Source organism: Crinia signifera, chromosome 5 (assembly GCF_055691185.1).
Source record: "Crinia signifera chromosome 5, ASM5569118v1, whole genome shotgun sequence".
Taxonomy (NCBI): Eukaryota; Metazoa; Chordata; class Amphibia; order Anura; family Myobatrachidae; genus Crinia; species Crinia signifera.
This window is the reverse complement of record NC_139221.1, coordinates 132,843,543-132,858,432: the sequence shown is the minus strand read 5'-3', so window position 1 is coordinate 132,858,432 and position 14,890 is coordinate 132,843,543. Positions and strand designations below refer to the sequence as shown.

The 14,890-nt window shown below is 39.5% G+C and overlaps 2 protein-coding genes across 4 annotated transcripts in view; both read left to right on the top strand.

The window, feature by feature from the left end:
• The window catches only part of CDH20 (cadherin 20), a 417,999-nt gene that overhangs the window by 71,326 nt on the left and 331,783 nt on the right, over positions 1-14,890 (top strand). The window lies entirely within an intron of this gene.
• Positions 1-14,890, top strand: part of LOC146005737 (uncharacterized) — a 37,292-nt gene that overhangs the window by 996 nt on the left and 21,406 nt on the right. The window lies entirely within an intron of this gene.

Genomic DNA, 14,890 nt, shown 5'->3' with positions numbered 1-14,890 from the left:
GATAACAGCTTGGCAATTCTTAGGTTACAGCAATGCAGTTCTCAGGTTTCAGCAATTGCAGGTATCAGCAGGCAACACGCAAGCTTCCTCCTAATGGGAGCCTTACAAGCACCTCAGACTTTTAATTAATTTAGTAAGAGATATAAGGCTTAAAACCGCACAAATTATTCAAGGAAGAAAATATTATTCAGTTATTCGCTGAATAGAAAGTTAATCACTAAATCGATTCCAATTCTTTTGATCATACCACTACCTTTTAAAAAACATTACGTTATCATTGAAAAAAAGTAATGGCGCATATCTAAACACAAGGAAAGCCATTAAAAATTATAGCAACACACCTGAAGAAGTCCCAATGGATGAAACCCTTTGCGTGATTTAGAAAAACTGGGATCTTCAACAAAGTTCCCCACATACAGATGCACTGGATGTATTATATGTTTTAATATAATAAGTAAAATATTTTATATAACAATTGATTCTATATTGTCACTGGACTACTTTATGGGTTTCCCTTTTAAAGTGAAGTGTACACTAGAAAAATAGTAAGTGTTAAGGCCTGCCCCCTTATCAACTAAGGTTGTTATCTATTTTGTAGTTCTTGGGGGCAAGGACTCACCTATTTACTCAGCATGACGGAGCCCTGACTTACAGCAGCAGGAGTTCCAGAAATCTGGCATCTTAGTGTGAGGAGCAATTGCCTCATCTATAATCCGACCCTGGTTTTCTTTAATTTAAATGGCTTTTAACTAGTTAATTATATAACTGAGAACAGTTTATGAACTTTACTACTCCCATTGGATGAGCATATGATCAAACATATTTAATATTAAGTATGTATATTACATGTTTTTAAAATAGTTATGTATGAGCATATATTTGTGTCTTGCTTAATAAAATGTGTGGTTAAAGAGAAGCCTATTGTAGTTTTCACTAATAATCAGATATAATGTATATCCAATATAACAAACTACCCAATAAGTGGCTGCTCATTTTTATTAATATTCCATATATAATATCAAATATTTGCCTAAATCCATAGAAGCAATACAGGCAAAATATGTGCAAATAGTTGCTGCAACATTTAACTCAGAATCAGACCCTAACAATGCAAAATTGAATCTTCCATTTTGAATTACGCTTAATTTTACATGAGGCCCCATTTGGGTTTTCTTTTTTATTGTGGCATAAAATGTGTATTTATGTTCTTCGCTTGGGCCTCCCAAAATCCATTCATATCCATATCTATATTTTTGCATTCAATAATCTTGTGAAGGGAGGAACAGCCATATAGTATATCTCCATTATGTGTAATTACAGTCTTTTCATAAACTCATTAAGAATTCCAGTGTTTAATATTCGGTTTTCTTTTACATTATAGTCTATTTTTAACTTAAAAGTTTTGGTGATACTGTAGATCCTTCAAGTTTCTGTTGTAGGAATAGACAATTTGCATTTCACAGGGTTTTAGTCTGTTGTGTGATGTTGTTGGGATAAGACTACAGTAGGAACACAGTAGGAACTCTTAAGGCCAATTTCTGCTGATGATTAAAATTAAACATTTTCAAGCCAAATCCACAATAATGCAACTACTCTAATTTACATTTTTTAAATCTAATTCCAACACAAAGTCAAGTTAACCCCTTCCCGACATTTGACGTACATTTACGTCATGGCCGGGATGTACTTCCCGACACATGGCATAAATGTACGTCATGACTTTAAACTGTCACTGCGTCTCGAGACGCAGTGACAGAGGGACGATGTCTGCTGTCCCTGACAGCAGACATGTCCCTGCATGCCCAGGGGGGGCTGCGATGCCGCCCCCCGTCGGCGATCGCTGTGATTGGCTGTTCAGTGTGAACAGCCATTCACAGCGTTTTCCTGTGTTACCAGCGAATCAGACGCTCGGTAACACAGGTGTCAATCACCGCCGGGCGTCAGGGGGCATGAGGGGGTCATCGGTGACGACACCTCACCCCACCTGCCCCCAAGGCTGTGATTGGTCCGTGGGACCCACGGACCAATCACAGCCAAGGCGCGACATTTAAACTAACGGTGACTGCGCTGCAGACGCCATTCCGGTCTGGAATTGCGTGCAGAGCGGTCACCGTGCCTATCTGCCGTGATACTGACCTGATCCTTGCAAATACTTACCTGATCCTTGCAAATACCTTACCTGATCACCTGATCACTGCTTGTAGCGTGCTGGATGCTTCCTGGATCTGACTTCTTGTGACTTCCTGCTGCTGCTGCAGTGTGATAGAGAGATAGAGAGTGATAGATAGTGATAGATAGTGAGAGATAGAGAGATAGAGAGATAGTGATAGAGAGTGCTATATTTTGTGTTTGCTACCCCCCCTTTTTGGGGCTGCAGGGTTTTTTTTTATATATATAACTGTCAGTGCTGCTGCTGCAGTGTCATAGAGTGATAGATAGTGAGAGATAGAGAGATAGTGATAGAGAGTGCTATATTTTGTGTCTGCTACCCCCCCCTTTTTGGGGCTGCAGGTTTTTTTTTTATATATATAACTGTCAGTGCTGCTGCTGCAGTGTCATAGAGTGATAGATAGTGATAGATAGTGAGAGATAGAGAGATAGAGAGATAGTGATAGAGAGTGCTATATTTTGTGTCTGCTACCCCCCCTTTTTGGGGCTGCAGGGTTTTTTTTATATATATAACTGTCAGTGCTGCTGCGGCAGTGTCATAGAGTGATAGATAGTGAGAGATAGAGAGATAGATAGAGAGAGATAGATAGAGAGAGATAGTGACAGAGAGTGATAGAGAGTGCTATATTTTGTGTCTGCTACCCCCCCTTTTGTGCTGATCAGTATATCTGTGCTGATCAGCAACTTTTTGGGGGTGCAGGGTTTTTTTTTTATATATATACCTGCCAGTTGCACTGTCAGTTGCACCAAAGGTTGTGCACCTGCTGCCCCTCACTGGTAATCAGTGTCGCATCACTGATCACCTTTTTTTTTTTTTTTTTGAGGGTGCTGTGGGGTCTTTTTTTAATTTTTTTTGATCAAATTTTTTTGATCAAATTCCTGTTGCCTTTGAGCGCTGTTCAGTGACGGACGTTACTGACCAACATCTGTGCTCAATTTTTGGCGCAGGACCTTTTTTTTTTTTTTTTTTTTTCTGCACTACATACACACTACACACTACATACTACATTGAAATAAAGTTTGTACCCCCCCTACACTATACACGTGTTGAAACATTTCACTACCAGAAACACAAAAATAAAAATGGCATCCCAAATGGCATCCCAAATGTCATCCCAAATGTCATCCCAGTCATCCAGAAGAATGTATTCAGCGGAGGAGGCATATGCCATGCTTGCCTCTGACTCTGACACAGCCAGTGAGGCAAGCGGGGAATTTGAAGGATTCATCTTAAGCTCCTCTTCCTCCTCTAGTGATGAGGGACCCCCTCAAAGACGCCCCCGTAGAGCAGCTGAGACCCCCCCCAATAATTGATCTCGTATGGACCCCACCACCAGACAATTTTGAGCCCCAGGTTCCTGAGTTTTTGGCCATCCCAGGAATCCAATTTGATTCCACAGGTCTCAGAGAAATTGACTTTTTCAAATTATTTTTCTCTGATGATTTTATAAATTTAATGGTGGACCAAACTAATTTATATGCCCAGCAGTTTATTGCTCAAAACCCCATGTCATCATTTGCTAGGTGGACCCCTGTAGATGCAGTAGAGATGATGACGTTTTGGGGTCTGGTGTTTCATATGGGCATAGTAAAAAAGCCAGAAATTAGGCAATATTGGAGTACAGATGTTCTGTACAGCACCCCACTTTACCGTATGGCCATGACCCGGAATCGTTTTGAGTTAATCCTTAAATTTTTGCATTACAACGATAATGCACAGTGCCCACCCAGAGATGATCCCACCTTTGACCGGCTATTCAAAGTCAGGCCGGTCATTGATCACTTCAGTGCCAAATTTGAAGAGATGTACATCCCAGATAAATTCATTTGCATAGACGAGTCCCTTATACATTTTAAAGGAAGGGTTAAATTCCGCCAGTACCTTCCCAGTAAGAGGGCAAGGTATGGCATAAAAATGTATAAGCTGTGTGAAAGCACCTCAGGGTACACCCACAGGTTTAGGGTATATGAAGGGAAGGATTCAAGAATTGAACCGCCAGAATGCCCCCCCTCCCTCGTAGGTGTTAGTGGAAAAATTGTCTGCGATTTAGTGCACCCCTTCCTGGATAAAGGTTATCACCTCTATGTGGATAACTTTTACACCAGCATCCCCCTGTTTAAGGCCCTTGGTTCAAGAGGTACAGCAGCTTGCGGTACTGTGCGCAAGAACCAAAGAGGCCTCCCAAAAACGCACATTGCCCAAGTAATGAGAAGGGGTGAAAGCAGGGGAATATGCACCGAAAATATGTTGTTGGTCAAATATAAGGACAAGAGGGATGTCCTTATACTGACAACAATTCACGGAGACAGTACCACCTCCGTCCCTGTACGAGGTACCAGTACCCACACCTCAAAACCTAATTGTATCCTGGATTACAATAGGTACATGGGCGGAGTGGATCTTTCAGATCAGGTACTGAAGCCATACAGTGCCCTGCGGAAAACAAAAATCTGGTACAAGAAGCTGGCCGTGTATATCATCCAGATGGCACTGTATAACGCTTACGTGCTATTCCGTTCTACCAGCCAGAGGGGGACATTTATGCACTTTCAAGAGGAAGTCATAAAGGGCCTAATATTTAAGAACCAGCAGGCAGAGGGCCCCAGTACTTCTAGTACTGGCCCCCGTATTGTACCAGGGCAGCATTTTCCTGATGAAATCCCCTCCACTGGAAAAAAGGGCAGGACACAAAAAAGGTGCAAAGTTTGCTATAAAAAGGGAATAAGAAAGCAAACTATTTTCCAGTGTGACACTTGCCCCGACAAACCCGGCCTATGTATAAAGGAGTGTTTTAAAATATACCACACATCTATGGATTTTTAGGTTCATCATTTCACCGTGCTTCGGGGGTCTTGCTAATGCCACATAGCACCCACCATTCATTCCACCAGAATCTGAGCCGCAAAATCCCAAAATCACTCCTTCCCTTCTGAGTCCTGCCATGCACCCAACTGGTATTTTTTGGTCACATGTGAGGCATTGCCGTACTCGGGAGAAATTGGGGCACAGATTTTGGGGTGCTTTTTCTCCTTCATACCTTATGAAAATGAAAAATTTTGAGCCAGAACTGCATTTTTGTGTAAAAAAATGTAATTTTTCATTTTCACTGCCCAGTTGTATCAAAATTGGTGAAACCCCTGGGGGTTTGAAATGTACACTATACCCCTAGATGAATTCCCTGAGGGGTGTAGTTTGCAAAATGGGGTCACTTGTGGGGGGGTTCCACTGTATTGGTGCTTCGGGGGTCTTGCTAATGCGACATAGCACCCACCAAAATTCCACCAGAATCTGAGCTGCAAAATCCAAATATCACTCCTTCCCTTCTGAGTCCTGCCATTTTTTGGTCACACATGAAGCATTGCCGTACTCGGGAGAAATTGGGGCACAGATTTTGGGGTGCTTTTTCTCCTTCATACCTTATGAAAATGAAAAATTTTGAGCCAGAACTGCATTTTTGTGTAAAAAAATGTAATTTTTCATTTTCACTGCCCAGTTGTATCAAAATTGGTGAAACCCCTGGGGGTTTGAAATGTACACTATACCCCTAGATGAATTCCCTGAGGGGTGTAGTTTGCAAAATGGGGTCACTTGTGGGGGGGTTCCACTGTATTGGTGCTTCGGGGGTCTTGCTAATGCGACATAGCACCCACCAAAATTCCACCAGAATCTGAGCTGCAAAATCCAAATATCACTCCTTCCCTTCTGAGTCCTGCCATTTTTTGGTCACACATGAAGCATTGCCGTACTCGGGAGAAATTGGGGCACAGATTTTGGGGTGCTTTTTCTCCTTCATACCTTCTGAAAATGAAAAATTTTGAGCCAGAACTGCATTTTTGTGTAAAAAATTTAATTTTTCATTTTCACTGCCCAGTTGTACCACAATTGGTGAAACCCCTGGGGGTTTGAAATGTACATTATACCCCTAGATGAATTCCCATAGGGGTGTAGTTTGCAAAATGGGGTCACTTGTGGTGGGCTTCCACTGTATTGGTGCTTCGGGGGTCTTGCTAATGCGACATAGCACCCACCAACATTCCACCAGAATCTGAGCTGCAAAATCCAAAAATCACTCCTTCCCTTCTGAGTCCTGCCATGCACCCAACTGGTATTTTTTGGTCACATGTGAGGCATTGCCGTACTCGGGAGAAATTGGGGCACAGATTTTGGGGTGCTTTGTCTCCTTCATTCCTTGTGAAAATGACAAATTTGGAGCCAGAACTGCATTTTTGTGTAAACAAATGTAATTTTTCATTTTCACTGCCCAGTTGTATCAAAATTGGTGAAACCCCTGGGGGTTTGAAATGTACACTATACCCCTAGATGAATTCCCTGAGGGGTGTAGTTTGCAAAATGGGGTCACTTGTGGGGGGGTTCCACTGTATTGGTGCTTCGGGGGTCTTGCTAATGCGACATAGCACCCACCAACATTCCACCAGAATCTGAGCTGCAAAATCCAAAAATCACTCCTTCCCTTCTGAGTCCTGCCATGCACCCAACTGGTATTGTTTGGTCACATGTGAGGCATTGCCATACTCGGGAGAAATTGGGGCACGGATTTTGGGGTGCTTTGTCTCCTTCATTCCTTGTGAAAATGAAAAATTTTGAGCCAGAACTGCATTTTTGTGTAAAAAATGTAATTTTTCAGTTGCACAGCCCAGTTGTATCAAAATTGGTGAAACCCCTGGGGGTTTGAAATGTACACTATACCCCTAGATGAATTCCCTGAGGGGTGTAGTTTGCAAAATGGGGTCACTTGTGGGGGGGTTCCACTGTATTGGTGCTTCGGGGGTCTTGCTAATGCGACATAGCACCCACCAACATTCCACCAGAATCTGAGCTGCAAAATCCAAAAATCACTCCTTCCCTTCTGAGTCCTGCCATGCACCCAACTGATATTTTTTGGTCACATATGAGGCATTTCCGTACTCGGGAGAAATTGGGGCACAGATTTTGGGGTGCTTTGTCTCCTTCATTCCTTGTGAAAATGACAAATTTGGAGCCAGAACTGCATTTTTGTGTAAAAAAATTAATTTTTCATTTTCACTGCCCAGTTGTACCACAATTGGTGAAACCCCTGGGGGTTTGAAATGTACACTATACCCCTAGATGAATTCCCTGAGGGGTGTAGTTTGCAAAATGGGGTCACTTGTGGGGGGGTTCCTAACTTTTAGCATCTTATGGTGCCTAGAATCCTACATGGTGCCTAAAAAATAATCTCATAAAAAGGAGGCTCCAAAATCAAGTAGGTGCTCCTTCTATTATGAAGCCTGTGGTTTGGTCAACGTGCACACTAGGGCCACATATAGGATATTTATGAAAACAAAAGAATTGGGGGAATCAATTTTTAGTCACATTTCTCTAGTAAAATGTACTGTGTTCCTTAGAAAAATGTATTAAAATTGCAAATCTGCAAAAAAAATGAAATTTTGAAATTTCACCTACACTTTGTTTTAATTCCTGTGAAACACCTAAAGGGTTAACAAACTTCCAAAATTCTGTTTTGAATACTGTGAGTGGTGCAGTTTTTGAAATGGCATCATTTATGGGGGTGTCTCACATACAAGTCCCTCAAAGTCACATCAGAACTGAACTGGTCCCTAAAAAAATCAGTGTTTGAAATTTTCTTGAAAATTTGAAAATTTGCTATTCATATTGTAAGCCTCCTAGTGTCCAAAAAAATTAAAAGGAAGTTGAAATAATGATGGAAACATAAAGTAGACATATGGTCTATGTTAGTTATTAACTATTTTGAGTGGTATGATTATTTGTCTCACAAGCAGAAAATTTAACATTTTGCAAATTGCTAAATTTTCCATTTTTTTCCGACATTTTGGTATTTTTCACAAAAAAACACAGACTGTATCGACGAAAATTTACCACTAACTTGAAGTACAATGTGTCACGAAAAAACAATCTCAAAATCACTGGGATAAGTAAAAGCAAAAAAAAGTTATCCCCACTTAAGTGATACATGTCAGATTTGAAAAAAAGGGCTCTGTCAGGAAGGCAAAAACATGCTGTGTCAGGAAGGGGTTAAATGATTTACATTGAATATACTGTACACTTATTCAGCAGCACAGTTCAAACTATTGTTCAGCGTTATCTACCATTTCAGGTGGCAGATTCTTTAACACGGCTTAAAAAGCTGGTGTGGTCTGGCATGCGTAAGAAAAAAAATAAATCTTCAGTTTTCACATTTTTTTTCTTAAATATCCTGAGTTGTCTTGTTAAGATGCAGTTCTATAAATAGCATTCTTTCCTTCATTCATGTATTATGAATATGTTATGGTAAGATACAGTACATGGAAAAATGCTCAAAAGCACTTAATTTAAAAGGTTTGTGTTTGTTGTATGCAGTGTTATTTACTGTACTTATCTACTTTTTCCTTGCTCTGTGTTTCAACATAACACATTGTACATATAATTTGTTGAGAATAATAATCTACTGCTAAAGTGGTTTGCCTGTACAAACATTTGCTAGAGATAGTTGCTACTGATATACATAAGTATGTGCATCTTCATTCAAAATTTAGTAATAACATAGTACACTCTTATGTCACCAAATGCATTAAATGCTCAAAAGATATTAAATTATGCACAAAAAGTAAACAATAATATATAAATCAAAAAGTTCAAACAGTAAAAATGAGAATGTATTTAAAAACATCTGTAGTATTGTTTTAACATGGCAGTGAGAATGTTACTAAAAGCTCTAGTATACTAATTGAAGAAGAGATTGATATGTTACAGTCTATTGTACTTTATATTAATTAGCTGACAAAACAAACTTAACAATAGATTAAAAAGTGATCAAATTTGGAATGTAGCCACTGAAATCTCAGACCACCATTACATAAATATCGGCTTCTGTACTGTTCCTGAGAAAGGTGTGAGCTAACACACCGAAATGCGATGAGCCATCACACATCCTTTCATTCCGAACCAGCCATACCACTGCCAAGGTCAATATCCACCACCACCTCAATTTACTGCCAACCCATGCGAGGAAACCTAGCTAATTGATAGCCTCTTTGAGAATATACATGTGTATGATAAATTGTTATCAAGTGAAACCCAGTGTTGTTCACCCACTTCTGCATGTTTATCTTTTTGTAGGGTCCTTTGAGTGCCAACATCTCTGTAAGCAAAATATCCGCCAAAAAATGCCAACATCACTTACATTTATTATATAAATTCAAATGAAAAATTTGTGTTGAAAAAGATTATGGACCAGATGTATCAAGCTTCAAAAGGTGATATATTGGAGAGTGATAAAAAGCTAGCCAATCAGCTCCTACTTGCCTTGTCACAGGCTGGGTTGGCAGGTAGGAACTGATTGGCTGGTTGTTTATCACTCTCCACTTTATCACTTTTTGAAGCTTGATACATCTGTACCTTTATTTCCAATATAAAGTAAACATTACAGGTCATTATGATGAATAAAATGTTTATTTGGCAATTTTCACACCTATTTTGCAAAATTCACTTGGCACTCAATGGGTTAACACACCCTCATGAACAGCTGCTAAGACAGCGCCCTCAGATACAGTCTCGGTACTTATATGTTAGTTGGGGCGCACACTAAGCGGGGCTCGCTACGCTTGCCGCGCTTCGGGCTCAGTGGCTCGCTGCGCTCGCCACACTATATAAAATCAACTCCGTGCTGACATGGATAGTGGGGGTATGAGTGTACTAACTATAGTGGGCGCCCAACTAACATATAAGTACCACAGTCTCTTTGGTACATTTTTTTAAAGGACTAGACATGCCATGCTCATACTGTATTTTATTATCAATTTCTAAGTTATCATTTTATAGTACAAAGCAATTAATACTGACCCACAAAACAGTCTAGTACAAAATATTAAAGTCCTAAAATTAGGACTAAAATGTATAAATATGTAGATAACTAAATATGTAGCTAACTCTGGAGGATACCAAAACAATTTTGTTTAATTTGTTAATTAGATTGCTTCTTTAACCTAAGGTAAATTTCTGAGCAGAATAGAGAGTAAGCTAGAATGCGGTGCTGAGGAATAAAGATAAACTACTGTATAGTAAGCAACTAGAACAAGTAGCAACTATGAGAAGAAAAATAAGCAAAGTTCCATTAATAGTATGAGTATAAGTTTACTGCAAGAGAATTTACCAGAGTAAATTAAAACCAGTGGAATCACAAGGGAGGTGCGGGCTACACATTTCTCCTGTCACAGTTTAGGAAGGCACTGCTGCCTACAATGTCACTGGGAGATGCCTGCACCTCCCAGATCCCATAGTGACAGGGGGGGGGGGGGTCACAGAGGCTAATGACACTGTGATTACTAGATACAAATAATTAAGCAGGAGTTAAGAGTGAAATCAAATCCAAGGTACACAGAAGTATACTAGTGGGATGGTCATGTGTCAGCTATTAAGAAATTTATGCTGTCAAAATGTGTGGAATTTATAAGTTGTATTCTGCAGTTTGAAGTATGGGAAACAGGAATCCATTACACAAATGTTACTGGGGGGCAATGATACAATTCAAGCAAATAGAGATAAAGTAAGAAAGTGAATGCACATACTTAATAAGCCTGATGGTGAATGGGATGGGGATGTTATAGAAATGAATTATATAAGTTAACTGTGGACAAGGTTACTTTTTCTGATAAAATAACACTGAGCAATAGAATGTATGCTGCAATACAGAGCCATTTTGGTGCCCTAGGCCAGAAGACTGTAAATAAATATATTAACTGTGATAACTATGTTCTATATCATCTGCTGCAACTGTGCTCCACACGTTCTCATTCTCAGGCATAAATGCTTTTGAGACATACATTTTCTAGATTTGATGTTAAGTGATGTTTAATAATGATTTTATAATATTCGCTATACAAGAGGACATCACATTACAATAACTACTATTCAATCTTACATTTTCATCTTTTATTAAAACCTGCATTTGCAAGGTTACCTATTTTCTGGCTTTAACTCGCAAAGCCTGAGGGATGAGAGACATATTTAAAGCGTGATGGTTAACCAAGGACAATACCACAAAGCAGTAATGTGGAAAAAAACTTCAATAAACTTCAATAATGCTGCCAATAATGCTGCCAAGCCATTAAGTGGCTATATTATAAGACAAAGAGAGTGTTTAAATGAAACAAAGAAAATTATTGATAATTCCTTATAGATTGTACACCCAGTCCCGTTTCTGGGACTGGATGTACATATGTACAGCAAGTGTTAATAAAGACAATGCAGTCAAGTGCATCGAATAACTTTAGGTATTAAGATAGTTTATGGTAGGAAACGCAGGTTGCCGTTTATGGGGATTTCACTGACCTCCAAATATCACTATTGCTAGTATAAAATCCAGAACCTTGTCCAAACCAGGTAGTTACATGACTTTTGTAGGTCCTACTATAGAGAAGAGAAACACCCCCCTCTGCCAGTCACCAAAGCAAGCACATTAGTATACTCCTAGTTTCATATATTGAGTAAAAATTTGAAGAAACACACCATCCTTATCACTACATAAATTACAGCAAGGATTCTAAACTTTTTTGTCACTGTAAGAGCAGCTTGGAGTTTTCCTCCCTGTGCGTCATATTATTAATATTCTAACCAGTGGTGCTTTTTACCTATGGGCTGCAGGGCTGACTAAGTAAAGCCAGATGCAGTATGTTAGACTGCTCTGGCTTCACTGTGACTGGCAAAGACTTCCTATTGGAAGTCTGACCTTCCAGTCACCCAAGGCAGTACCATTGGGAGTTCCCTCCCTGCGGGATGCCTCTACATGGGCTGCTGAGTGGCAGCCCATAAAACCGGTTCCTGCGCATTCGCAGTACGAGGATGATACTACACAGTACGAGGACGATACTGCGCATGCACCGGACCCGGGATCCGGAATATGCCTTCAGGGGCTGCTGCAAAAGCAGCCCACAGAGGCTGGGGGCCAGCACATGCACAGTACTAAAGAGGGTACTGCGCATGCGCCGGCTGCACGACGGGGACCAGGACCGGCGCAGCTGAGGGGCCCAGGAGCGCGGCAGCAGAGAGGTGGGCATCGCGGCAGCCCCCCTCCTCTGGAGAGGTAAGCGCTGCTTCTGATTCTAACTCTACCAAACCATTACTCAGGCTTGGCAATACAACTACTTGTACAGTTATTGCTTAACTTCCGCAGTCTATTCCACTCCTCTAATTACTGAGGGTTTTTTAACATAAAAGCAAATGTCTAATAAAGAATATTTTCATGACCCAGAAGTACCATGATTTTGAGACAAATATGTTACATATACATAAGAAAAACATATTTTTTACATTGATTGCAAAAATGATGGAATAGCCTCTCAATCAATTAAGACTTATATTATGAAAGTATAAAGGTAAAAAACAAAAGTAACACTGAACTTTTATCTCCTTTATTTTACACCAGCTATTGGTCCCCTTAACATAACATGTAGTTCATATCTGAGTATTTGTCATCAAATGCTCAGATCAGTACGAGTTCACAAGCCAGCACCATACTGCAGTTGTTTAGGTCCCAGCAGAGGCTGGAAACTTTGTTTGCATCTGGAAGTTACATAACTGTACCATAGTCTGGGCATTGCTATCATCTCATATTAAGATACCACAATACAGTGCCACAATACTCACACTCATGGAATTTGGTTCTACTGTCTTTTGCTAACATCATATAAGGTAATGTCTCTTAGATGCCCATTAAGGTCAGTGTCAGGTATGTGTTGGCCTCTCAATTTTTTTTGCAGTCTGACTCTAATTGTTACAGCCATTATCAATACAAAACAATCTCCTTAAGCATTCATGGGGCCTATCCCAGATGAGTGCCGGATGACTGACCGACAGTCGGGATTCTGGTGGTCAGTACTCCGACATCAGAATCCTGACTGTTTAGATGCCCAACAGTCGGGATCCTGACAGACAGGGGCTATTCTACCTTGTGGGGGAATATAACCTGTAGCAAGTGAAGCGAGCCACCGAGCCTGCAGCGTGGCGAGTGCAGTGAGCCTTCAAGGGGCTCCTCTGCACTCGCCCCCCTATTGGTGCACCAGCAGTCAGGATTCCAATGTTGAGATACTTACTGTTGGGATCCCGATTGCCAGACCGCATACCACAACCATCCCTGTTATCAAAGTTATATGCTATTAGGAAACCAAATCATAAACCCTACGGTTACAGATATTTAACAAAAATATTAATCCAAAACTTCTGTTGTATACTGTATCAGTCACTGCCTCCCATAAAGATTTACATAACAAATGACAGTTGTATAACATTCATATATAAGAGACAGGATTAACATACGTTATCTATGTATCAGTTCATCCTAATTTGCATACATTATATACCGCCCCAGTATACCAGTATATACATAACAAGAAATATGCTTAGAAGTTTCCTAATATATTCGATCCTGGGTTCAAGTATTTTCTGAGTTACAGTCAAATTTGAATCTGATTTCCAACTCTTGGGTCATAATAGCTCCCAGTTAACTACTCTTAAAATCAATACATGTCTCCTAAGTTTGAACACGGGCTTTTTAAGAACAGACAGAGCTGAGCAACATCTACTGTACATGGTTAGATCGACTGCTTTCCTATTTGACATCCTTTCATTAAAAATCTCCAGCACCATATTCAAAAAACTTATATCATGATAAAACTTTTAACAAAAGGCCTTCCTATGCCGCAACACTTACAAAACCAGTTCCTGTGAGTCATAGGACTTAGCACTGTATTGACAAATGTGCTTTAGATTTCTAACTCATACATTATTTTAAATAAAACATACTGTAGTGTTACTTGAGCACCTTCCATAGTCCTTATTATTATTATTATTATTATTATTATTATTATTATTATTATTATGTTATTTTGCTATTTAATTGTATGGTAAATTAAATCCAGTGGTTCTCTGGATGTGAGGGAAATCACGCAACAGCTGAGGGACAATATTGGCTGCTCAAACTGATTCCCTGTACTAAAGCTTTCCTAGCCATTGTGCTAGCACATCCCACTTTTTGACAAGTACTATACATTCCAAAAATTATAATTCTTTTCTGTTTTCCAAAGACTATGCTGACTCCCCATAGTCTAAATGATTGTTCTCAAACCATACCTTACCATGAATTAAGAGTTGATTTTAAGAGTGTTTTTAATTTTCTTATTCCTATGTAAATTCAAATGTAGTTGTCTATCTTCTTTAACCACATTGTTCATCTCATCTTTCCATTTCCTATCCTATTTAGTTTCTATGTCAGTTTCACTCTCAGTTTATCCATTGCATCATTGGGCATCAATGTATTTTTAGTATAACTGTATTCTTTGATCAGAAAATCTATTTTATTTTTTTATGACTGATAAATTCGTATTATGCCAAGGACAGATACAGTGCAAAAGTATACTACTACATTGGGCTGGTATTACTTTTTCATTATTGGTCATTAATTGGGGGATCTCTTACCAGGCTATGTCATTTATCCTCAAGGTATATCATTTCCCAATGTATATAAACCTTTATTTAATTAATCATTGTTATCATACATTCTATTCATTTTAATTTTGTCTGAAGTATAGTTTTATCATCATCTAGCTCATTGATTCTAGCATGTTTATGCATTCTGATTGATTTTATAATTTGTTTTCTGACAATACATTACAGTTTTATATAGGTGCATTCAGCCAGATACACTAAAGTGCTACATTCACTATCTTC